The following is a 27,472-nucleotide window of genomic DNA, read 5'->3' on the forward strand; positions in this document are numbered from 1 at the left end:
TTTCAAAGGACCCATTCGTTGCATTTAGGAAAATCTAAATTTGAATGGCTGGTCCGGGATTGAAACCGCGTCTTCCCGAAAGCGATTGCAGAGTCATAGCCGTAATATAGAAGTGTAAGTAACCTGGCGGTCAGGCCGAGGACCACGCTATGTTGATCGGCCAAGGCGTCATTCTCTACCATGTGGCGTCATTTGGATGCGGTATGGACGCCAGGGGGTGAGCACACCTTTCTCCCACCCGTTCTTAGCGTTCCAGATGTTGGAGCCCCTTACTTCTCATTCAGTAGCTCCTTAGTTGGCCACACGAGGCTGAGTGCACCTCGTTTCAGTCCTGTAGAGACACGCTTACCGCACAGCTTTGGAGGCGTATCTTGCCATGATAGTCGGAAAAAAATTATGTCAGTACGTTTATTTAGTGTGTTATAAACTAGTTTTGTAAACGGTGGACGAAGATTAAATTAAAAGCGGAGAAATATGATATCGAAGTAAGTCAAATACATCCTACATGGGGCGGCCCGTTGTGGCTGAGCGGTTCTAGGCGCTTCAGTCTGGAAACGCGCGACCGCTACGGTCGCAGGTTCGAATCCTGCCTCGGGCATGGATGTGTGTGACGTCCTTAGGTTAGTTAGGTTTAAGTAGTTCTAAGTTCTATGGGACTGATGACCTCAGATGTTAAGTCCCATGGAGCTCAGAGCCATTTGAGCCATCCTACACGGAAACAATTACGCTGAGCGTGCACTAAAAGAAAAAACGAAAATGGACATCTAAGATCGCCCAGAAAAGAAAAACTAAATATTTAGACTTCGACGTCAGCATAAGGTTTTCATGAAAACATCCATATTGCAAAGTGAAATCTGTGGAATGGAAGCAACTGTGACAATGGAGTGGTATATAGAGAGACAGCAAGTACATCTCGTAATGTTAAGAAGGCAGTAGGTTTTATTGTGAATTATATTTGATTTTCTTTGATAACCATGGTTAGATACTATATTTTAAAAAGGTTCTAATCTCAACTGCAGATTGTCTATTTCTGCCAAGTAAAACGTGTGGAAGCTGGTATCGCACTTGGATCGTAAGTGATACCGGCTAAGCACTCCATGTCTGACCTAGAACTGTTATCGCGTGCGTGAATTGGAGCCGAATTGGCGTCGTTGATTGTGAATTATCAGCAGACAGCTCTCCAGAACTCTATTTAATTGCTTTCGCTGCTGCGATGCTACAGATTATGAAACTATTGGGATGGTTAATTCGGCAGGATATTTAATCAATATCTTGCATAATTATGTATTCCTTTTAATGTAGGCTTAAATGTGATATCCTAATGTTTTGTGCACATCCAGCAACACCTCTCTGACAATATTTTTAGTTGTTTAGATTTTCGTGTGATACTGTGCAATAATAATTTGTAGCAGTTTTCCGTGGATCAATCAGGACTGTTGAGCGTTATGGCAGGCAGTCTGCGGAGTTTGAAAGCAGCAAAAGGAAACCTCAGACAAGCAGAAGTTTCAGAGCCTGTCTGTGAAGGGTGCTCGGAAAATGCGACTCGTAGCCATTACATAATACACAACTCCAGACGTGGTATATAGTTTTAACATGTTACCCTAAGTTCACACATAGTGTACTTTACAAAACGCATGTTACGAAAAGAGGCGCAGCAAAGATCACGGGACTCTGCCACTGGAAGCAACTGAGAATCCAGGAACAGCTAATGCCCCTCACCTACGTGTCCCGAAATAAAGTGGAATAACTTCGGCAAGGAAAGAAGCACGAATGTATAATGCCAACGTATACGTCGATTTGAAGCGAAGCGTGTTGCAACACGCACGCAATGCTTGTTAGAAGCGCGACAACTTCCCGGCAACGACTGTGTGGCTTCTGGGTTATCGTGCGTAAGTGCTGCTCTACACCTCGGGACACACAGAATTTCATTTCTCTTTATGACGGAACTGATTATTTTGTGTAAGTTTTATGTTGCTAGGTTGCCGTTCTACGTTACGTCGTTCTCCCACAAGAATATCTATTTCGGAAGATGGCGTTTTTATTATTATTTCTTACAACCGCTCAAGCTGAAAATTAGAATCACTATACAATTAAAAAGTTAAAACTGTCTCGAAGAATTTCCTCTTTAGGAGGCATAAAAAAACTAAACGCAATCAGTAACTCAATAATCGCCGCAGCATTAGGCGCCCTTAAGCACTTTCGGTCTGGTGCTTTTCTTGCAGTAAGTCTGTCACCTTGTGTAACCTGTGTTCATAGAACACGACAGTTAGGGCCTTGACCCATAGCGCTGACTCAGACATGACGTCACTTCTCGTGTGTCGCCTGCGTTTCAGACTGCGCTTCGATTCCGGAGAAAGGAGACAGTTACTTGATGTCAAGTACTATCGGTATGGAGAAAGCGCTTAGACTTGTAATCCTTTTTTGAAACGGCAGGTTTGGCTGGTTCCTTTTGTATGCATTGATTTTCTATTCTCAAGTCTCATTTTTTCTGTTAAACGAACTTAAACACCAAAATAAACGTTCTGTCGATTGACGGTATCAGCACAGGTTGTCACGAAGACAGACTGTCAGAAAACACGAGATGCCTCGTTTTATGCCAGATCTTCTATGAAATAGAGATGTGGTTCTCCTCATGTTCTTAATACCCACATTGGATTCCACCCAAATATTTTAAAATGAAGATTTTCGAGTTTAGCAGAAAGGCTGGCTATCCACTCTTACATTAGTGGCAAAGTAGCGGCAACATGATCATCATACCGATGACTGTGAGGTGCGAGGAACTCCGGGGTGCTGCTACATGCTTCAGTTTCGTTCATTTCATGTTTGGTTGCCTTCCGATGCTCCATATGTGATGTTGCACAGATTAACCTGTAGCAACAGTTCAAAAAATGGCTCTGAGCACTATGCGACTTAACTCCTGAGGTCATTAGCCGCCTAGAACTTAGAACTAATTAAACCTAACTAACCTAAGGACATCACACACATCCATGCCCGAGGCAGGATTCGAACCTGCGACCGTAGCGGTCACGCGGTTCCAGACTGAAGCGCCTAGAACCGCACGGCCACAACGCCGGCCAGCAACAGTTCAGATCTTACGAAATATGTTATGTTTCTCAATATACAATGTGGGCAGTATTTTCGAAATAACCATAGATCGGAAATTCATTGTGAAACTGCTCTGGCCATAAGGCGGCGACATCTGGCGATGTGTGCACGGAAGTGTCAGTATTTAACCTAGCTTGCCCCAGCTAGTACCTGTTATACTAAAGAGATAGTACCTGTTATACTAAAGAGAGCAGTTGTTAGTTAATTTAGCTGAAGATAATGGTTACAAATGAACAGTCAAATTCCTATCCGTGGCTGGTTACGTTTGACGGAAATTTTCTGCTGACGTTTACTGAGCAAAGCTTGACTCTAAAACAACTACGCCAAAAGTACAATGTTGCCATTAATTTGTTAAGATACTGCCAGATGTACTGCAGGAACAACCGTGCAGTAAGATAGTCAACAGGTGGTACTGTAAGGGGCCACGTTATTAATTATGGAATCTAAAGAACGAATTTTCGATTATTGCCAGTGTACTTAGAGCATGAAATTACTTTCATAACAGGTATAATAGATAGGTCAGCGTGAACTAAGACAGTCATGAAAAAGAAAGTAGCAATTCAATTTTAAACTCTGCTTTATGTCCCTCGAATCAGAATTTTACAAATTCTTTAAATTACTTCCAACATTGCTCCAAAAGTTGAAATCGTTGAAGAAATGAGTAGCAGACCCTGTCGAAAGTTCCTGGACGAAACCGCACTAATACACACATCAGACACGTTCGCTTACACGATAAGCTTACCTTCCTCATCGCGCACGTCGCTGATTGACCGTCGCCTTTTAGCTAAGCAGCACAACGATGCATTTCCGACCTATTTCGCTCGATTTGATGTTCCATAACCAGGTCTGAGTTTTATCATTATATATATTAGTCACTACATAGTGTAAATGTCGCCTTCATATCATTGTATCTCCCACTTTATTCACGCAGATTCGGAAAACCATGCGCGTGTTGGAATGACTTAAGGCAGTATGGGCTCTTAGGCCTCGTTATTTATCTGTGTATAGTTACTAAACGAATGGGACATTGGAGCGTAATGAAGGATTGCGTTGTTCGCACGAGTTAATGTTTCTTATTCTCTCCGTTGCGCCTAAATATTTGGCAGCAGTTTAGAAGCAGTCTGTTAGACGACAGTAATCGTCTTTGTGATAATTTGTCAAGTTAACAGCGTTCAGTGCACCGCAGTGTTCTCGGGACCACTTATCTCTGTTTTGATATTGACATAGCCACTGGCTTTGTGTGATCGTTTCAGAAGAGCATGAAATATTTCACTATGTCGCTGAGCATGCGCACTTGAGAAGTTTTTGAGTCACCAGAAAATATCATGTGAGATGTTCGTTCTTTGATTTTAGCGAGGCTCAAAATCGATATTATTACATTAGCACTGTATTAGCATGACTTATGACAAAAATATATTAGGTGGCGAAATTTATCTACGGTCAACGACTGTTAGCAAGAAGCTAAGAATGGTTGCTCCGTGGTACGAGCATTCTACAAAACCTTGTATCCTAGGTCTTATTGGGAAAAACGTTGAAATGTATGTTGGACTACGAAAACTGAATACGTATACAGTGGCCGAATTAAGAAATAAGGAATAACGTCGGCTATATTTGATTCTCGCACGTTCTTGCAAAGTTGATGCTAGTCTTTACACGGGCGTCTGTACATTGCCTGTTGTCACAGGAGGAGGAAACTGAATTATTCTTGCATGTGTACGTTTTTTCCGTCCATTTTTTCAAAACCCCTGTCGCGGACTGCATGTTTGCTGCTTAGTGCATTGTGATCATGAAACAGTCACTGCTGCCATGTCTCCGATCGCAGTCTTGCAACGTAGCCCACGTAGGGCGCGAATAAGCATCACGCCTACATTTGATAACAGATGGTACAGTAAAACTTGCTGAAAACGGAATTGCTTGGGACTAAAATAGTGTTCCAAATTGGACAAGTTTCCAGATTACACAAAACTCACTGGGCTACGTAAAATTTGTCAAGTATCATGTACAGAAGTACAGTAAAAAATTTTAATGTGCGTATACCCTATTAACATACCTTCACTCCAGCACAGTAGACGTTCATTTACTGTATATTGGCCAATAGAACACTGGACTACTACACTAATTGATAAATAACACGGCATTTCTATATTTTTACTCGAACTTTAAATTCATTTATTATTGTATGTACACACGTATTATCCCCATGTTTATTTGCTTTGCGTTTCACTTTTTTCGCCACACATCAAAGAGGGAAACTTGGTTTAATTTCTTGTTCAAAATTGTTTTTTCTAGGCAAGTTTTTGCACCATACAATAATTCCAACAAGTTGGGAGAACCTGTGTGTGCTGCAAATTGCATAACATCGTTTACGCATGCAGTGACTTCTTCGGGCCTATTAATTTTTCTAGGGACATAATTTTGCTCCTCTTCTTCTTCCTTTGTTCTTCTTCATCATCCTCTGTGTTGCGAATTTCTATAGAATCTGTTGCTGAAATGAAAGTGGAGTGAATTGACAGAAAGTCATCACTTCGAATGTAATCATGTATACTACATGAAGTGTTTCGCGTTTTCATTAATTCAGCAGTTGCTGCTGCATTTTCTTGAACGTCGATGACCACAGAAGCATGTCGTTCTTGACCCCCAAACACCGCTTTGTTGAAGCACTTAGTGACAGTTTCGGGTTTTATTTCCTTTACTGCCAAGCCAATCCAATTTACTGCATCCCGGTCAGAAACTGAGCGTCTAAAAGCAAACGCACTTTAGGCTTCTTCAAGAAGAACTTAGCGATTTCCTTTTTTCATTTTGGCACTGAAAGGCATTGAAAGAGCCCATCTTCCATAAGACCACTCCCCATCCACGCCTTTTTATTGCTTCGCCCTGTGACTGGAAGCTTACTGATGTGTATGTTTTTGAAACAACGCAGTTTTTCCTCCCTTCCAAGACTTCCCCATTTCACCTAACATGTTTCCACACAGCAGTACAGTGAGTCTTTCCATGGACATTTTTACGCCGGTGCAATTTTCACCTCCAATTGCTAGCGACATTGAAGGCAGCATGCGATAAAACAGTCCCGTTTCATCGACATTGAACACGTCTTTCGGGTCATAATTCACAATTAATTTGGACAGTATTGTCTTCCATTCTGTTGCTACACTTTCCTGCACATCCTTAACTTCCCCACACACTTCATTCCAAACGAGGTTGTGCCTAGCTTTGAAACTGTCCAGCCATCCTGCGGATGCCTTTAACTCCGTAATTCCAAGCTCTTTAGCGACTTTCAGAGCCTCACTCTGCAACATGGCTCCAGATAAAGGTAAGTTTTGTGCCCACGCACTTACGAACCTTTCCCACACTATTTCTTTAATTTCTTTATCTCCGGTCTTGTTCGCCTTTCTTTTCATTTGCCCGTCCCCTTTCATCAATTCGTCCCGAACCTTATCCTTGTTTCTTAACCCTCCGGTAGGCGCGCCTACTTTTGTCACACGAGCAGGCGCTCGTTGTAAAATTTGCAACATGGTCATTTGTCAGTAAAAACAACTTTTCTTCGCCGGCCGGAATGGCCGTGCGGTTCTAGGCGCTACAGTCTGGAACCGAGCGACCGCTACGGTCGCAGGTTCGAATCCTGCCTCGGGCATGGATGTGTGTGATGTCCTTCGGTTAGTTAGGTTTAATTAGTTCTAAGTTCTAGGCGACTGATGACCTCAGAAGTTAAGTCGCATAGTGCTCAGAGCCATTTGAGCCAAACTTTTCTCAAACATTTATATTTATTGAAGGAAGCAGTTCATATTCGCTATCTTCAACATTTATAACAAAATCTTTAGCTCAGTTAGTTCTTTAAATAACAATTTAGCCAGTTTTTCTGACAAATGTTCATTTTCATAACACCTTTCAGAGACAATTTGTTTGTGAATTAATTCCGGTAATGTTCAGAAAAATGAAAGGCAGCCAATGGCCTTTACCTTGCAATCCTTGAAATGGAGTATCAGGCACACATTTTAGCTACAACGTCAACTCCACCTATTGTCATGTTGTACTCAATTATGATTTCAGGTTTGTGTGTTTCTTCATCCACTGTCGCCATGTGATGCACAGCAGACTTAAGTATGGTAGCACAGTTTTTACAAGGAAAGTATGAGACTGAGGTCGTATCCTACTGAAAACCAAACATTGCACTTCCAGTTTCTTTTGTTTTGTTTGGGAAAAATTCTGGAAGAATTTCCCGTCTGTTCGTTATTGTACCAATGCAAGTAATAGTCTTCTGCAGCAAATATTCAGAAAGGAGTTGGCTTGTGTGCCAATTGTCAGTTGTAAAGTTCCTGTTTTCTATAGGCACCATATGTCTTTTCACTATGTCCCCAGTAGCATTAGATACCCAACATTGTCCTTCAGTTGCATGCCGCAATAAACCTCCAGATTACTGCAATAAAATGTTTTTCCATCACATAGAGCTAACATTTTTGTCGCATATTTAGCTGGTTTGCTGGGTATGTGCTGAATTCCTCTACAGTGATCGCCGTAGGGGTAAATTCACCAGACTGTAAGAACATCGACAGTTATGGGTATGTGCTGAATTCCTCTACAGTGATCGCCGTAGGGGTAAATTCACCAGACTGTAAGAACATCGACAGTTAACAGCAAAAGGATCCAATACTGTACGATTTGCAACCAACTTATCAGATTCTCTCCTGTCATACAGGAGCATACAGCTTAGAAAAAATAGAAACCTATTGTAACTTATTGCAGTCCTAAGCAGTAGCATTCCTGTTCCGTCTCCTGCCCAGAGTTCCAGTACATTAGCATGATGGCATTTTCTTCTTCATCTTCAAAAAAATTCCGAAAACAACCATTATTTCGTCACTTTATTACCTCTTTTGTGCGATAATTAAAGTGTGTCTCGCTGTTTATTTATATAGATACATGTATAGTTTATGATTTCATCAATAAAGTCAAGGTCAAATGGTTCAAATGGCTCTAAGCACTATGGGACTTTACATCTTAGGTCATCAGTCCCATAGACTTAGAACTACTTAAACCAACTAACCTAAGGACATCACACACATCCATGCCCGAGGCAGGATTCGAACCTGTGACCTTAGCAGCAGCGCAGTTCCAGACTGTGAAGCGCCTAGAACCGTTCGGCCACCACGGCCGGCAAAGTCAAGGTCAATGACTTTCAAAAAAGTACCAACTTCATCACTTATACCCATCACCTTTCTCTTCGGATCTGGTGGAATTTGCACAATGTTTTTTCTGTTGTTTTTTATGTATTAGCACGCTCACCTTTACACCAACGTGAAACTTTGTCTTTTCAATAAAGAAACCTCGTACGTCGGCTGTCTCATCGGGACCATCACCATCCTCACCTTCAAGTTCAGATTCACTGCCATGGTCCCATTCAATGTTTTCATCACTCAAATCTACTTTACTTTCCTCCAAGTCTGAAAAATCTGGATAGACTTTATCATCATCTTCTTCGAAAGAAATGAAATGAATTAGTACATTCAGATGTCGGCGTAACCAAAGTAACGTTTAATGTGCATATATAAAAACTAAAAAAACAGCGAGCAAGTTAACATTTTAGTTCACTTTCCTCTGGACACTGACTGCTGGACAGAGCTTGCAACTGTCACACCAACAGGCGCGCGTTGTACTTTTTTCAACATTCGACACGTCGTTGCTTACAATTCTAAAAACAAACTGAGAAAGCTAACCAAATGAACTGAAGCCACTTTAACATTGTCGAGAAAACTAAACGATGGAATACACGGCAGCAATGGCGCAATAGCTCAAGGTTAAGGCGTCGATTAGACATAAAAACTGCTGCTGTTGTTTTTTTTTTTTTTTTTTTTACAACAGCGCGCCGCTCGAGGGTTAAAGTCTCATAAATTTGTGTCTTACCGCATTTAAAACGCAACATAATTTCGTGTACAGAGAGTTTGTCTTTCTCACGCGCCTCGATTACATTAATCTCTTCGTTAAGTGTTAACGACACATACCGTTTGTTCGACATTATGTTACTGTACCTCCTAAAGTGCTACTAGTCACTGAATAAAACAAATTTTAAGTAAAAATTATCAATATAAGTAAAAATATAAATCAAATATAAAATATAATTAAAAATTATCAGTATACCGTAATATTACATGCAACTGAGGAAGACAGGACTACAAAAGTTGAAGATGCTACTAGTCAACTGAAGCATGACAGAAAATAATGACCTTGCCAGGTAAAACAATTGTTTAACGGAACAATATTAGCGCAAACAAACTTGTCAATACCCATCTCTTCCACTGCGCACATCAGTGTGTTGGTAGATGCGCAACAATGCTCCTGTATGCGCTGGCGGCCGTTAATAATGAGGAAAACGAGAAAGCCGACAATCAGAGCGCTGACAAACGAACCGTTTCCTTTGATGTATTGAGCGTAACGTATTCGCTGTTGCATAGAGCGGCGCTGTTTTAGGTGCATACCAGCAGCGCCGCGGTGCGTTTGACCTCTTGGTTTTGCGCCACTTAACAGAGGTATTAAAAGTAACGCCCTTGTGGAGTCCTGAATAACTAATGAATTGTAGTACAGTAGTATTTTATAGGCTCTTACCGTATACACAATGAATTATTAAGTATGTTCTAAGATTTGCTTCCAGTTTCCGCGTTAGGCACGTTCCACTTTATACAAAAAAATCAGTATATAAAAGTGCACTGAATGCGTCGCACTGAAATACTTGTACGGTTTGGGCAGATTTCCGAATTATACACGTGCTGATTTGAGCAAGTTTTACTGTATAATACACTACCTCTGAAGTGTGCTGCACATTGCATTCTCTCGTAAATTTAGGACAGATTATATGACGACGGGAATGGGAGATGAAACGAACAGCTGTTATGGTACTTCAGGCGCTATTCACTGAAGAGCTGAATATCAAGACCTCTCAAGTAGTGCGAGACTTCTCAAGCATACTTCACGTATTGACCTTGTAGTACTGGAATTAACTTTCAGGTGATGTACGAAGGGACAAGACTACTGTGTCACAAGAGATAAATCGTTCCGAAAATTGGCATTTTTGAAGGAAAGTTGTGGTGGTATTATTCCTTCTTTTGTAATTCACTGAAGTGACAGTTTCCAGGGGAAGTTGCATTGCTTTCTATTTTCATTCTCAATTTCCGGGAAGTTGCGTTGCTTTCTACTTTCATTCCACACCACACGTCACGGTCACTCAACCACGCGCCTCGCCAGCCTTGCTTAACCCGTCCTCACACGGGACGAGGCAGCTAATGTCGACGTGGACGCGGACGGGACATCCAACCTCACGAGTGACAGCGCCGACAGTACACGGGACGATCTGGTTAACATGATGTGCGTTCTCCAGCGGCCGTTGTCGGCTATATTTCGCTCGGAAACCACACAGGATCTTTACGAAAATGGAAGCGCGCAAAAAGCTGTGTTAACTATGTTAGCGATTGTCGAAAAAGAAAGGAGAAAATCGCAAAGAAGATTCTGGACTTGTCGATGGCTTGAACAGAAAATAGTTGGTAGAGGAACACTGCATAATGCCGTACAACGATCTGGGATACATAGAGTAGACGTTATTCTTAAACTGAATTGACTTTTCATCCCGTTTTCGGCCTGCATAATAGCTGGTATGTTCACCTTTGACACGGGTAACAGCGGCGGCGCGTCGTGGCATGAAAGCAGTGAAGCCTGCGTATGCCATTGGAGGTAGTTGGCACCTGATCGGCACACTAATCACCCAAATCTCGTAAATTCCTGCGACGGTGGCGATTAGCTCTGACGCCACGTTCAATCACATCCCCTACGTGTTCGATCGGGTTTATATCTGACGAGTTCGGGGGCCAGCAGATCAATTGGATCTCTCCACTGTGTTCCAAGAACCACTCCATCACGCTCCCGGCTTTATAACATGGCGCATTATCTCGGTGAAAAACGCCGCTGCGTCGGAAAACATGATTGTCATGGAAGTATGTACGTTGTCTGCAACCAGTAAGCTACTCCTTTGCCGTTATGGTGCCTTGCACGAACTCCACTGGACCCTTGGATGCCCACGTGAATGTTCCTCAGAGCATAATGGAGCCGCCGCTAGTGGCACAGCGCAGGTGTCAAGGAGCTGCTTCCCTGGAAGACGATGGATCTGCGCCTTCCCATCGGCATGATGAAGAAGGTATCGGAATTCATCAACCATGCAATACTCTACCATTACACCAATGTCCAGCGCCGATGGTCACGTGCCCATTTGCGTCGTAGACGCCAGTGTTGTGGTGTTAACATTGGCACACGCAAGGGTCAAGGGTCGTCGGCTGCGGAGGCCCAACGCTGAGATTGTTCAGTGTACTGTGTGTTCAGATATCCTTGTACTCTCCCCAGCATTAAAGTCTGGTGTTAGTTCTGTCACAGTTCGCTGCCCGTCCTGTTTTACCAGTCTGCCCAGCCAACGATGTCCGACATCTGTAATAAGCAACCTCATGACATCTGAGCGTGGTTTCATCTTGGTTTCGCCACGTGTTGAAGGCACTCAGCTCAGCACTCCTTGAACAAGTCGTGCAATCTCCGAAATGTTCGTGCCGAACCTCCGGGCCATCACCATCTGCCCTCCATCAGACTCTGATAGATCGCGCGCTGTCCCCATTCTACAGACGGACAGCACGCTCATTCATACTACATGCACCGTGCGTGTGTCTGACTAGCAGTCATTCCTTGCCATGTGACGCTGCTGTTACCTGGACGAGCTTATATCGATGGTAGGTCGGTGGTCATAATGTTCTGGTTAATCCCTGTAGTTAAGGTATAGTGTCTAATGTCGCTTTGCGTATGCACAGTACCCATATTCTTAACGTTGCATTGACTACCATCACTCTGCAAAGAACTTCTTCACGTAGAATTCAAGATCGAGATCCGAGAAAGATATTTACCGGCAAGATACAAACATGAGCCAGTTCATAAACCGAGAGATATACACCTATGTAGGTGTATACATGTTGCACAGAAAGTTTAATAATAGCAAAAACTTCCAGTATGTAACTTGTGTTTACTCTCGGACACAGACTGGTAGTTACGTTAAGATTTTTGGCCACAGGGGAAGGACAAGAATCGCAGAAAATACATTATTTATAGTAAATAACATCGATTTTTGAGATAATAGTTCTATTAAACGAATAAGGAAAGATAGAATATTTTCAGAGACAAAAGGGAAAAAAATTGTTTCAAAGGAGGAGGAGGCGAACCTGCCACCTTTCTCTTTACAACTTTGACTCACTACACTATCAACTGTGCTACAGCTTCGACATAGCGATCGAGCAATCTTCTATGGTATACACCGTATAAAGACTGTATCTACAAATGTCATTATTTGATATTTATTACGTAAATTGTTACCAAAACGACGCTCTTTTGATAGATCTTCATTGCGCAGTAGCATTGAAACTGCGTACGTTCGTAGCACACATGTTAGAACACCAAAATCATCAGCTATAGGAAGCGGTTAACGACCCATACGTAGTTTCCTGTCCTTTTGTAATAAGAAATCGTAGCCGAAACGACAAGTTTTGTGATGCTTTGAAACAACTTTATATTCATTCCACGTACTTTATGAGAAAGAAAACGCACCAGATATCATGTTTAATGCCATACTATATGGCGGCTCCTATTTTCTGTTATTTACATAAACCGATGTCGCTTTTCATTGGCCACGTTCCTCTTCACGATGCAAAAATCAGGCATCCTAGATTCTTGATTCTACACTCTAATGTGTAATGGAACGTGGAATTCCATGCTGCGACGTCGCGAGCCCCTAATCCACGTGCCCTTTCACGTCCCACGAGAGGACGGGTTTAGCCAGAATATTTGGACGTTATATGGCAAAGCGTATCGAGGATCTCAGCCAAAATTTAATTTACCTCTTGTCAGCGCGCTTCGAGAGGAATTAATATCTTTCCTAGGAATATTTTTCCAGGGAACGTACAATATCGTTAAGAAAAATAGTTAATTTTGTATTGCACAGTAGAATGCGCATAAATAAGAGAATTAAATGACCTCATGAAAATTTTTTTGTTTGATACCTAACAGTAAAGCAGTCACTGTCTTTTAGGGGTGAGGATTTATTATTTATTTATTATTTCGTAATCAGAAACAGGCGGAAGAGGGCAAGCCGAGAAGGTGTGATGCCCTGCCTCCTAAACACTGCTATTCATTAAATTTGTAAATATTTTCTGGTGCACATGAAAAATTGATATCTTAAAATTTATGTAAGGCACTTCTCATCTTCTTCTAGTACTGGCCACAGGAACTCGAGCAAGAGTATTCATTGTGAATGGTGCTTCTGTCTCATAAAAAATGCATCTACCATCATTGCCATTTTCTTAATGCTGAGACGAAATCTGTACTCTTTGTCCGACGAAAGGTATTAGAACCAACATCGAACGTTCAGCACTGCGTGACTAAATAGTGAGACTTGACGTGAAGGCGGCCTTACGTTTATTGTGAACGCATCAGTGTTTAACGGCATGTAAGCGTTTCGTGAAGAGACATACAGTTTGAATCGACCCGGATTCGGACACCTGGCCCTCATATTCGCGGCTACCCACACGACGTAAAAGGCATACTGTGGTCCGCCAAAAGTACTAACGCGACTATTTACGAGAGAGATTCTACCTGGACTTAACGAAGTTTTCGTATTTATCAGCGCTATCCTCCCTCCCGCTGATCACTGGTTACACATTGGATTGAAAGTGAAATTTACCAGGAGCCCCTGTAACGCCGATTTTACACATCATGAACAAGATGATATCCATTTATGTGTATAAGTGTGGGTTTCAAGGATAGGATTTGACGTGAATCTCGTAGTTATTGATTAGATTCATCAGGACAACTTCGAATAACAAAATAATTACCACTGAATGGTCACTCCTCTGTCTGCCGAAGCAATTTGAATACTGGTAACAAGAGTTGCTGGGATACTTAGTACATGTATGTGTTAACGAACATCTACATCCTTTCACAGCAGAAGCAGTCTGTTTTTCATTTTTACGTCATTCGATTTGTGCCGTGTGGAAATGTGCTAACTTCGAAAGTGCTTGCGGCCTCAGTATAAGTGTGATTAGATCTTTCTTCGGTAATCGGGGCAGTTATTTAGATTTTAATTTACGCTGTTTGTAGTACATAGTAGTCGGAATTTACTTATTGAAAAACTGTTGAATTCTGTGTCATTATGCCCGTATTCTGCAGGAAACATATCGTTATTAGTTTTTATCAAAAAGTATTCCATAATTCAATCTTAAGTCACTTCCTAAAAAATCACTGTAGTTCTACCGCGGCCAGTGTCTCTTTCGTTATGCTAACGTGTTTTTCGTAAATTGTGTGTTATATGGCGTATATTATTTACGCGTCCAGTAAAGGTTCAGTAAAGGTTTATAGTAATGGACTTGAATCCAGAATGAATTGCACCCACAGACGGACTGATATGTTGCAATGGCTAAGACACTGGACTCTCATTCAGAAGGGTCGAGGTTCAATCCTTCCGTCCATACAGATTAGGGTTTACCGTGATTTCTCAAATTCGCATAAGACAAATGCTGGGATAGTTCCCTACCATCGCCTTTCGTCTTCTAACCAAACCTAGTGCACCATCTTAAATAACCTCATTGTCAGCTGGAAGTTTAAGCTTTACCATTCATTCATTTTGCAATCCCGGCTTACCAATCTATTACAAGGCGCTTCTCATCTGAGCAGTCTGCGAAATAAAGGAGCGTATTTCCACTTAAGCTTAACACGTCCTCGTGGATTCGTTTTCTGTAATTGATCAGCTTAACAGTAGTTCATTGCTTGACGTAAAACTAGAAACATTTTCAGCAGTTCACTGTAGTCGATGTGAAATACCTCTACATATCATCTTCATTTTACGAGAATACGTATCTCCTGGTATGTGTATCGCACTATTTGGTATGAGCTAAGAAATATTTCTTCTTATCACCGTTCAAAAGCTTTCCGACCGATTAAACTATGAGCCATATCGGTATGTGAACACTAACTGATGTCTTTCGCGCTCTACGCTTTTACCAGCTGAGCATCAACGTGCAGTTCGCGGCCCGTCTTACAGAACTTCTAGTTTACTAGATACATCTAAGGGATTCCGAAGAGCAGGAGAAAGATTATAACAAACTGAAGTTTGCTGGGTCATTGATCCATTCTCGAATATCGCCATGTCTTTAAGCTCTACTTTGTCCCCGTCCGCGGAAATCATACGAAGAGACAGGACAATAAATTCGTATTTATCGCTTGATCGTGATACCTTTAATCCAGTTTTTCCAACTAATCTTATTTTGGCACAGCACTCTCCGTCTGCAAAATGTGATTTCAAGGCTCCCCTTGTAGGGAGCTGCTCGTGTCTTCCATTGAAGCACCTAGTGACTTTCTTGGAGGAAGGAAGAAAAATTCTTCTTTCCTGTACATCGAAATGGTTGAGAGACTGTCTCATCAAATCATCGTTATCGAGGATGCCGAATGCTGCACTGATAACCTACAAGCTGCTAATTATTTTCTTCACTACTACGGAAAGTCTGTCCCCACTGCAAGAAATCGTGTGATAAATTCAAAACGACGTATTAACATTTTTGCAGAGATTTAGGTAGTGATGGTATGACATTTATCATCATTTTTGCGGGGCCTGTTGCACATCAACACAAGTGTTAATGTTTCTAAGGAAAAATCTGTCTTACTGCATTTTTATTGTAGATACATGACACTTGGTGATTAGTTCAGATATCGGTATTCTAGGCAGTGGAAGTTCACAGTATAATTATGACCTAGCATTTCTTTCTTTAGTGCGGTAATTTCATCTACTGTGTACGGCAAGTCCAACCTTTTTCACTCGCAAGTGACTAATGTGTAAGCGGTAAATGAATGAAAAAACTACTGCTTTCGTTTGAAGTTTTTCGAAATAAAAAATCCGTGTGCACTATTTTTATTTCCATAAAACACGATGCTATGTGCTCTGTTTTTGTAGAGTCTGGAGAGCTCAGACGCACTAGTCTTTGTCGTCTTTTCCCATTTCATAACTTTCCCGTTAATATCCATAGCACAGCAGATGCGTCTCAGTAGTACAGCTGTTAACCGCTCTATTTCAGCTGTCTAATGGAACTGTACTGCCGCCATTGAACAAATGTTTGCGAAGTCTGGAATGTACCTGGTGTGTGTGTGTGTGTGTGTGTGTGTGTGTGTGTGTGTGTGTGTGTGTGTGTGTGTGTGTGTGCATTGCTTTGCGTCAGTGGGTAACATTTTACGTTACTATGTGCTCGTCTCTTCCACCTCATTATATTTGCTACTGTTAGTTCACGTATGAGCTGGAAGAGAACTTCAATACTCTTTTCATATCCCGTTTATAACTGGCATTTAGTCATACTTTGAAGTTATTACATATTTTTATTTATCGCATGGCGAACTAACATCTAAAAGTTCCACACTACAAATACAAAAGGGAAAAATGTGCATGTCATACGATTTACAGAGGAAAATTACAGATCAGAATTTCAACAAAAATACTTATACAAATTACTAACTCTAGAAAAAAATATGTCTTAAACTGTTCCATACTCTCATATCTACATCTTTCACGACATCTTTGGGGAAATGAGCTTCATCCACAGCCTGCTCTGGCACTCCATAATCACATTCAGGGCTGTCAACAATGCCCCCTCTGCGTAGATAGCGTTATTGTTGCTCTGGATCATTTTTAGGCGGCACCAGATTTTCCTGGGTAGATCCGACCCTGACGCTGGTATAACAGTCTTTGTAGTCATTATGATTGAAATTTTCGTTAGACTTTAATCTCTTTCCGTGCATCTTCCTGGAGAAAGGTTGACGTTGCACCAGGACTTCATTATACCATACAGATCTTCAGGGGTGAGCGTGGGCCGTTATCCAGTACGGTGTGGACTGAAAGTACCCTTGGGAGTATGGAAGAATTAAACTTGTTCTATTCTCTAATTGCGGGCTGTTTTTGCCCCAGGGTTGGGCGACCGATGTCGGCAGGGACTTGGGACACAGGTATCGGTATGGGTTTCAGCTTACCAGTTATAATGCGCATAGACTGATTTAGTTGGTCGTCTGCGGGAGGCGTTCAGTAAGCAATGCAACACATTTCTTTCGCGGCCAGTTTTTGTTGAAAAAAAAAATGGTTCAAATGGCCCTGAGCACTATGGGACTTAACATCTGAGGCCATCAGTCCCCTAGAACTTAGAACTAATTAAACTTAACTAACCCACATCCATGCCCGAGGCAGGATTGTTGAAAAAGGTGAAATTTATCGTGGGACATCATGGAATATTCCTGCTTCAGTCCGTGTAGTTTCATGAGCTCTCAATAGATGGCACGCCACTATACGTAGCCTTCAAAATGGCGTCTGTAACAAGTGTGTTCCAAGCAGAGATCTTTCATTGAGTTTCTTTTGGCGATAAATTAGAGCATCGCAGGCATACTTAGACGCCTGGAGAATGTCTTCGGAGACATGACACGGCGAGTCGTTGGGTGAGGCGTCTGTCAACATTGCAGCAAGGTGGTGCAAACCTGTCCATTCTCCCGCTGCTAGCCAGCCGCAACCATCTGTGACACCTGCGATGTTGGAGTGTGCGGACACACTCATTCGGGGTGATCAGCGGACCACAATCAAACACCTCGCTCCCCCAGGGGGCTCACCACTCTTTGGCGGGTTCTTGCTCTGCTACACAGGGTCCCACCCTTTGCAGCATCTTTTCCCTTCCGTGCTGTATGTCTGTCCTCTTACTGTTCTTTTACCCCTCCCTTGGGGAACATGTCTGTGGTGTTATTGGGAATATTCCGCATTCTCCATCATTGACATAAGAACAGTCTCACCATTGTTTTTCGTTCCCTTTTCCTTTCTTTGTTTCCCTTCTCCTATCCTTCCTCTGCTTCGCCGTTTGAGGTTCCTCTTCTTCTTCTTCCTCCCTGTGCGCTCCTGATGGCCCAGCCCACGGGTCAGATGTGCAACGGGTGACTAGGTCGCTCGTAATTCCCAGCCCCGGGTCAACAGGTAGGATTTGCACATATTCTCTGGTACAGGCCAGCCGAGGAAGGGGTGGTTGCCTTGCCTGAGCTGCTACCTTCTCAAATTGCCGATTGGTCCCTCTGTCAGGGGGGCCGGGGGGGGGGGGGTTGAAAGGACCAGACTACAAAGGCCATCGGTCCTCTGCAGGTGTTTAGGAGGTGTCCCTCAGGTGTGAACAATCACCTGAGGCAGGTGCACCTCATTGTGAAGGGGTCCCCCAGTTGTAAGGAGCGTGCCTTCAGAGACACTGGCAATCGTGGGGGATCTTCTCGCAGTGAGACAATCATTTTTACAATCAACATCTACGAAACGTAAACAGAACGAGGCTATTGAAAGACCCTTTCAGAGGCACCACTGTTCCCCATGGTTTCACATACTGAAGACAGACAGTCCTTCGCAACAGTAAATCCGTTTATTATTCAGAAAGGTGTTTATGCAATTGCCGGCCCTGCGAAATCCTGCTCTCATTTACAGAATGGCACTTTGCTTTTGGAGATGACTTCTGATTCTCAAGCATAACAACTGCTTGTCACTTCACTTCTCCATGGCTATGCTGTTCGTGTCGAGACCCGTAGAACTTTGAATTCTTTCCATGATGTTATTTACACTATGCTGCTCGACAGTCTGACCGAGGCCAAAATCCAATCATACCTCTCTGGTCAGGGTGTCACTGCCCTCCATCGGGTGATGAAAAAAGGTCGATTCCTCCTCAGTGCCCAATTGCCCTCTTTTTCTCACCTTTGATAGAGTGATGTTTCTGTTCAAGATCAGAGCAGGCTATGAAATTGTCACAGTCCGACAGTACATTCCGAACCCAATGCGCTGCTACCAGTGTCATCATTTCAACCACACTAGAACGTCTTGTTGACACCCAGCCACATGTGTAAGCGGTGGTAGGGATGCGCATGAGGACACAAGGGTGATTGTCCGCCTCCTTCTCCCCGCTATATCAACTGCAATGGCGGCCACGCGATCTGCCTACGAAATATGGGTAAAGGAAAAAGTGCCTTACCCGATCGGAAACCTGCGTTCTACCGTCTGGCACTTATAGTACAATCCTCGTCACCAGGGCATTCTTCCTTCAGCTTATTGGGTAGCTACCTCACCCATTTCTGCGACATGGTGACTTTAATGCTCATCATCTCCTTAGGGTTCTCCCAGAATCTGTAGAGAGGTGCCCTCTTGTCTGACCTCCTTAACTTTACCTCTTCTCTGCCTTAAACAGAAGCACCCACATTCCTTTCAAACTCCTCACACACGTATTCCCATTTGGACCTATCCTTCTACACTGCCCATCATCTCGAGTCGTCAGTTCATTCTGACACCTACTCGAGCAACCATTTTCGTGAGCTATCCTATTGCTGACTCCTATCCCACCTGCATGCATACCCAAATGGCAGCTTACTAAGGCTGTCTGGCCGCTTTACTCCTCCATCGCGCTCTTTGAAGAACAAGATTTCCCCAGTTGTGACAACCAGGTGAAATATCTTACAAACGTTGTCCTTACCGCTGAGGAACGTTCCATTCCTCGCACTTCCTCTGCACCACGCTGTGTCCCAGTGGACACAGGCATGCCATGACGCAATTCGCTCATGGAGACGTGCTCTCCGCGTTTTTAACCGTCATCCTACGATGGCAAACTGCATACAAACAGATACGTGCACTGTCTCGTCGCTTTCTTCGGGATAGAAAAAAAAATCTAGCTGGATTACATTCACTATTTCTTTTAACAGTTCCACCACTTTCTCTGCCATGTGGGCCAACCCCCGACGGCTCTCTGGGACCAAAATCAATTCCCCAATTTCCGGCCTGATAGTAGCAAATGATGTCATCGTGGAGCCTTTTGCTATCTCCAACACCGTTTGCCGCCATTTTGCGGAAATTTCGAGCTCTTCCCACTGTCACCCTGCCTTGCTCCATCGGAAATGAGCAGAGGAGGCCCGAGCTGTACCGTTCTCTTCTCCAAATCGTGAGCGCTAGCTACAATGCCGCCTTTACTATGAGGGAGCTTGATCATGCTCTCAGTTCCTCCCGATTCTCCGCCCCACGGCCAGATGCTGTCCACATTCACATGTTGCAGCACCTTTCTCGTGCGGGCAAGCACTTTCTGCATAATACGTACAACCACATCTGGGCAGAGGGCACATTTCTCAGACGCTGGCGTTAAGCCACCGTCATACCCATACATAAGCCCGGGTAAGGACAAACACCTTCATTCTAGCTACCGCCCCATTTCTCTCTGTGTTTGCAACGTGATGGAACGAATGATTCATGCCCTGCTCGTATGGTGGCTTGAGTCTGGAAATTTACTAACCACTGCACAGTGTGGATTTCGAGCGAGCCATTCTACCGCTGACCATCTCGTCACTTTGTCCTCCCATGTCATGAATGGTTTTCTGCGGAAATCCCAGATTGTGACCCGTGTTTTCCGGTTTGGGGAAGGACTACGACACCTGCTGGAGAACTGGTATGCTCTGTACACGTGACCGCCTGCCCCGTTTCTTTTAGGAATTTTTAAGAGACCGAGTTTTCAAATAGCGTGTGGGTTCTGCCTTGTCGGACATTGAAAGGTGGCTACACTGAGTCACAGCGCCAGAGATTGCGCCAAAAATTATTATTCCGCCGCGTCCACTAGGCGCAGTGGTAGTTCAGAGGATGTCGAGAGAGTCGTTGTTCTGTTGGGCGAGAGAGGAGACGATTTGAGTGTTGACTGAAATGTTGTACTGTTCGGTTGGTGTAATGTATAGATAGAAGAAGATGCAATTGTCAGAATATATTTGAGAAAGCAGATGGGCTTTTGATTTATGATGCTGGTATAATGGAATATTTTCGTCAATATATAATGAGGTGAAAAGGTATTACAGTTTTCTTTAAGAACAATCCCTCTTGCTCATAGTTACAGTCAACAAAGCATCTGGCTCGTGTTCATTTATTAGATTTGTAATTCTGGTTTCTATGTGCAATTATAGTATTTCCGGTTTTTCGATTAGTTCATTGTAAATGGTGTTTAAAATACACTCCTGGAAATTGAAATAAGAACACCGTGAATTCATTGTCCCAGGAAGGGGAAACTTTATTGACACATTCCTGGGGTCAGATACATCACATGATCACACTGACAGAACCATAGGCACATAGACACAGGCAACAGAGCATGCACAATGTCGGCACTAGTACAGTGTATATCCACCTTTCGCAGCAATGCAGGCTGCTATTCTCCCATGGAGACGATCGTAGAGATGCTGGATGTAGTCCTGTGGAACGGCTTGCCATGCCATTTCCACCTGGCGCCTCAGTTGGACCAGCGTTCGTGCTGGACGTGCAGACCGCGTGAGACGACGCTTCATCCAGTCCCAAACATGCTCAATGGGGGACAGATCCGGAGATCTTGCTGGCCAGGGTAGTTGACTTACACCTTCTAGAGCACGTTGGGTGGCACGGGATACATGCGGACGTGCATTGTCCTGTTGGAACAGCAAGTTCCCTTGCCGGTCTAGGAATGGTAGAACGATGGGTTCGATGACGGTTTGGATGTACCGTGCACTATTCAGTGTCCCCTCGACGATCACCAGTGGTGTACGGCCAGTGTAGGAGATCGCTCCCCACACCATGATGCCGAGTGTTGGCCCTGTGTGCCTCGGTCGTATGCAGTCCTGATTGTGGCGCTCACCTGCACGGCGCCAAACACGCATACGACCATCATTGGCACCAAGGCAGAAGCGACTCTCATCGCTGAAGACGACACGTCTCCATTCGTCCCTCCATTCACGCCTGTCGCGACACCACTGGAGGCGGGCTGCACGATGTTGGGGCGTGAGCGGAAGACGGCCTAACGGTGTGCGGGACCGTAGCCCAGCTTCATGGAGACGGTTGCGAATGGTCCTCGCCGATAACCCAGGAGCAACAGTGTCCCTAATTTGCTGGGAAGTGGCGGTGCGGTCCCCTACGGCACTGCGTAGGATCCTACGGTCTTGGCGTGCATCCGTGCGTCGCTGCGGTCCGGTCCCAGGTCGACGGGCACGTGCACCTTCCGCCAACCACTGGCGACAACATCGATGTACTGTGGAGACGTCACGCCCCACGTGTTGAGCAATTCGGCGGTACGTCCACCCGGCCTCCCGCATGCCCACTATACGCCCTCGCTCAAAGTCCGTCAACTGCACATGCGGTTCACGTCCACGCTGTCGCGGCATGCTACCAGTGTTAAAGACTGCGATGGAGCTCCGTATGCCACGGCAAACTGGCTGACACTGACGGTGGCGGTGCACAAATGCTGCGCAGCTAGCGCCATTCGACGGCCAACACCGCGGTTCCTGGTGTGTCCGCTGTGCCGTGCGTGTGATCATTGCTTGAACAGCCCTCTCGCAGTGTCCGGAGCAAGTATGGTGGGTCTGACACACCGGTGTCAATGTGTTCTTTTTTCCATTTCCAGGAGTGTATTTTGTCGTATTGAGAAAGAACCGAGCCAGATACATGTACGTTGAGTCACACTACCACACACAGAACAGTTTCACTTGTGCTTTGTTGTTTCGTAGCTTTTATAGTTGCAGGGGGCTTAATTAATAATAAATGACTAATATTAATGAATAAATGCAATAATTTTATTAGCTGTGTGCCCGGTTACAAAGTCTCGTAACCGGTTGGCCCTGACTAGTATTAGCACGCAATCTGACTTAATAAAATAAAAATAAAGACTGACAAGGAATTTCCATTAACACAATTGATTCTAGCGATGTCTTGATTATCTTTACTCAGAGAGCATTGCCAATGGCTTTCGTTTTTCCACTGACAAAACCGTCTGTATGAATTTTTGGCAGTCCAGTTGGTTTCTCCCACCATCTTTACATCTTGGCCCTGTTCCTTTTCCTTTCGTTGAAACTACGAAATTCCTTGGGCTCATGATTGATAGTTTCCTATCTTGGCCCTCCCATGGGTCTAACCTGGCAACCTGCTGTATGCATTCTCTCAATGTCCTACGTGTCCGCAGTGGTGCTTCCTCGGGTGTAGATCGATCCACCCACCCTCCATTTGTACCGGTCCCTTGTCTGTTCGAAACTAGACCATGATTGCTTTCTTTATGCGGCTGCACGTCCATCCCTCTTACGCCATTTCAACACTATCCACCGTCGTGGCATCCACTTGTCCACTGGAGCCTTTTACACTAGCCCGGTTGAGAGTCCGTATGCCGAAGCTGCTGAACTACCACTATCCTACCGCCGCGACTTTCTCCTCAGCAGGGGTGCATGGCGTTTGTCTGCCATGCGTGGACAGCATCCTATGCCTCCTTCCTCGATGATTCCTTTGGTCGCCAGTATAGGGCTCGTCCCTCTTCTCTGTTACCTCCTGGAGTCCGCTTTCGCCACTTGCTACTGCGGCCTAACTTCACACTACCTGCAACTTTCCGGATCGGTGTGAATCCTTCACCTCCTTGGCTTCGTGCGGCGGCCCGTGTTCACCTTGGCCTTCATTCGCTTCGTAAGGACAGTACTTCAGTCGCTCTATCGCCTTCATTTTCACGACCTACACATGGAATTTCGCAGTATTACCTTTCTGTACACGGATGGCTCTTGGACTGACTGTGGTGTCGGGTGTGCCTTCGTCATTAGCGCCGACGTTTTTCGATATCGGCTTCCAGCACACTGCTCAGTATTTACACTAGATCTCTTCGCCTTTTGTCAAGCCACGCAGTACATCCGGCGACACAGGCTTTTCAGTTGTGTCCTCTGTTCATACTCTCTCTGCGCCCTTCAAAATCTCTGTGCGCTGTACACCCCTCATCCCCTACTGCAACGGGTCCAGGAAAACTCATTTGCTCATTCTTGCTAAGGCCTCTGTGATGTTTATCTGGGTTCTGGTCATGTTGATGCTGCTGCCAAGGCTGTAGTCTTCATACATCAGCCCACTAGTTCCTATATTCCCTCCGATGATCTCTGTGTTGCCGTCTGTCAGGAGGCGGTGTCACTTTGACATCGCCATTCGTCCTCCCTTAATGGGAATAAACTCCAGCCTCTCCCAACAGCTTGGACGACCTCCTCTCGGCTCTCTCGCCGGGAGGTCATTTTAACTAGATTGAGTATTAGGCACTGCCTTTTTAGCCATCATCATTTATTAAGAGGCGCTCCTCCACCACTTTGTACACTATGCACCCAAGTTTCAACTGTCCGTCATTTCCTGGCGGAATGACCATTTTTTTGGCCGTTTACGTTCCCGCTTGGGTTTGCCGTCTGAGTTATCGGCCACTTTAGCCAACGACGCACGGGCTGTCGACCGCGTTTTACACTTTATCAGTCGTAGCAATATGGCGCAGGACATTTAATTTTTAGTTCTGGACCTTCGTCTCTGCATGGTGTCTTTTATAGCCCTTTCTCCACGCCCCTGTTTTTAGTTGTCTTCTCTTACGTCAACTGACGTATAGTCGTTTTCAACTCCTCTCTGTCTTCGTGTACTATAGTTTTGACTTCGGTGCGTATGACCCCAGTTGTTTTTTGCGCCCTAAAGCAAAACAAAACACCTCGCTGCTCAACTGGACGTCCTGTTGTAGTGCTGACGTACACCTCTACCAAAAAAAAAAAGTTCAAATGTGTGTGAAATCTTATGAGACTTAACTGCCAAGGTCATCAGTCCCTAAGCTTACACACTATTTAACCTAAATTATCCTACGGACAAACACACACACCCATGCCCGAGGGAGGACTCGAACCTCCGCCGGGACCAGCCGCACAGTCCAAGACTGCAGCGCCCTAGACCGCTCGGCCAATCCCGCGCGGCGCTCTTCCACCAGTCGAGGTGCTCAGAGGTGTGTACCTGTTGGGTTCCTTGCCGCCTAACTGAAGAACATGAAGAGCAACGAGAGATCATCTGCGCGGAATTGCCTGCGCGTTACGAGGCTGATCGTGACAATTTTTTTTTTTTTCCGAACATTCACTGGTGAGGAAACACAGGTTAATCGAACTGGAAACAAAACGGCAGTCGATGGAATGGCGCTACAGCACTCTCCTCTGTGGAAAAAGTTCAAAGCCGGTAAAGTGATGGCGACGGCCTTCTTGGACTCTGAAGGGGTTATTCTGTCTGATGTCTTTCCTTATGGTGGAGCGATCGTCTCTGCAGTGTATTGTCCTACCCTCAGGAAACTGAAGAAAGGACTTCAGTGTGTTTGTTGCCACAAAAATACGAGCGAACTTCTCCTTCTCTTTGACAACGCAAGGACTTACTCAAGTCTGCGTACCCGAAAGCGCTGACAAACGTTGGATTGTTTTTTCTCATCCACCTACCGCTCGGATCTCGCACCTTCCAACTTTCATCTGTCTGGTGCAATGAAGGATGCACTCCGCGGGTAGGCGTAGGTGGATGATGGGGATGTTATTGATGCAGCAAGATGCTGTCTCCGACGTCGTCCGGTAGAGTGCTACCATACGGGCATACAAGGCCTCCCAGTAAGGTGGCGTAGGCCGTCGCATTGGACGAAGATTATTTTGGAAAATAGAGTTTTGTAACCAAAAGAGTGGGGATAATATGGTATATTGGAATCCTGAATTAAACCAACCTTCTTTCAGAAAGAAATGTGTTTTATTACTTACAGGATGCGCCTCATATTTTGTTGATATGCCTGCTCCTGCACCGAACTGATGCACAGTATCTTACAACGAGTACAATGTTTTTTTTTGGGAAACTACTGTGGATTATTTGTGAATGTGGAACATTCAGCTTTGTGTCTGCTAGGCGCTTTTGCTGAGAATGCACAAATTCCTCTTTTGACTGTGTTTGGACACATCATCACTTCCGATTATATACTTTCAGCTGTTGATTATATGAAGTTTTCTAACGCAAGTCGCACATCTGCTCCATTAAGAACAAATTATAACGAAAGCCAGTCAGGTATAACATTGTTACGGTATTGCGCGCAAATGTAGCACAGTATCAAAAGGGGGAGAGGATTTAATAAAATTATACTGCTTTGATCCAGAGTTGCAGCTCCTAATGAGATAACCGCTTCGCAAGTCTGACAAAAAATTACCCAGTAAAACTGCATTTAAAACTGAGACACCGTGAATTTACTTCGTGGGCTCTGAATAGTCTGGTTCATTTTATGCGTGCAGTGTAAAACAGTCTGATTCGTCGCGCTGTATATGAACTAGAAACAAATGATAGATGATCCTAGCACTATTACATTGCATATTTTGTGTTGAACAAATAAATTTCGTTTCAATACGACATCTAGTGACCCCCGAGTTTCCGAATAACGCGATGGAGCGATCACACCCCACGCCAGAAAAATTGAATCGCGCCCCGGAACGATGAAACGCGTCTTACATAAGTTTTTGCGTCAACTGAGCCCGCGCAGAACCACTTTCGACATCCGAGTCGCGTAATCAGCACCTACAATGACAAACATACAGAATCGTGCAAGCACTGAATTACTAGCTGCAAACGTGATCCTCAGTCAGATTAGGGCGAAAACTCTCGCCCTTCTGGTCGTACAGTCCACTATTGTGGCTCGCCCATTTTAGGAGCAATTTGCCTTGGCCCATATCACCTCAGACGAAACTAAGTATAGTTATGTGACAGATGCACTTAACGAGCAAATGGCTAAGGAAGTACATGAAGCCCTAGCTTCGCCGCCAAGCACTGAAAAATACACACCTCTATCAAGCATGCGCTCGTAATGCGCTTGTCGCAGTCAGAAGCTAAGCGGCTTCAAAATGGCGCCGCAGTGAAGAACTCGGCGACCGCACACCACTCAACTACTTCGTGGTTTTCGCCCGCTCGCAAGCAGCGAAATTAACGACGATGTTCTGCGGGATGTATGGATGTCGCGCTTGCCTACGGATGCACGTAAAAACTTGCAATGTACGCGTGTGACCTGGACGATGTCGCTCAAAATGCTATCCGAATAGTTGAGATGTATTCATCGACGAGAGTCGCAACCGTCTCGGCTAGATGAAAGACTTTTCCGGAAGCACTGCAAGCACAAGTCCGATCAATTCAGCGCTCCGCACGTGCGTCGCGTTTGCCCAACGAGGAGAATATCTGCTGGTATCGAATAATTTGGAGTTGCAAAATGGTTCAAATGGCTCTGAGCACTATGCGACTTAACTTCTGAGGTCCAGTCGTCTAGAACTTAGAACTAATTAAACCTAACTAACCTAAGGACATCACACACGTCCATGCCTGAGGCAGGATTCGAACCTGCGACCGTAGCGGTCGCTCGACTCCAGACTGTAGCGCCTAGAACCGCACGGCCACTCCGGCCGGCTTGGAGTTGCAGCTCGGCAGTGGTGCCACCTCGGGACAAGAGGAACG

The 27,472-nt window shown here is 44.5% G+C and overlaps 1 protein-coding gene across 2 annotated transcripts in view; it reads left to right on the top strand.

Annotated features, from left to right (window-relative positions):
- LOC124787602 (A-kinase anchor protein 1, mitochondrial-like) overlaps positions 1-27,472 on the top strand; it is a 277,269-nt gene that overhangs the window by 89,742 nt on the left and 160,055 nt on the right. The window lies entirely within an intron of this gene.

The sequence above is a fragment of the Schistocerca piceifrons genome, chromosome 3, assembly GCF_021461385.2.
Source record: "Schistocerca piceifrons isolate TAMUIC-IGC-003096 chromosome 3, iqSchPice1.1, whole genome shotgun sequence".
Lineage (NCBI taxonomy): Eukaryota > Metazoa > Arthropoda > Insecta > Orthoptera > Acrididae > Schistocerca > Schistocerca piceifrons.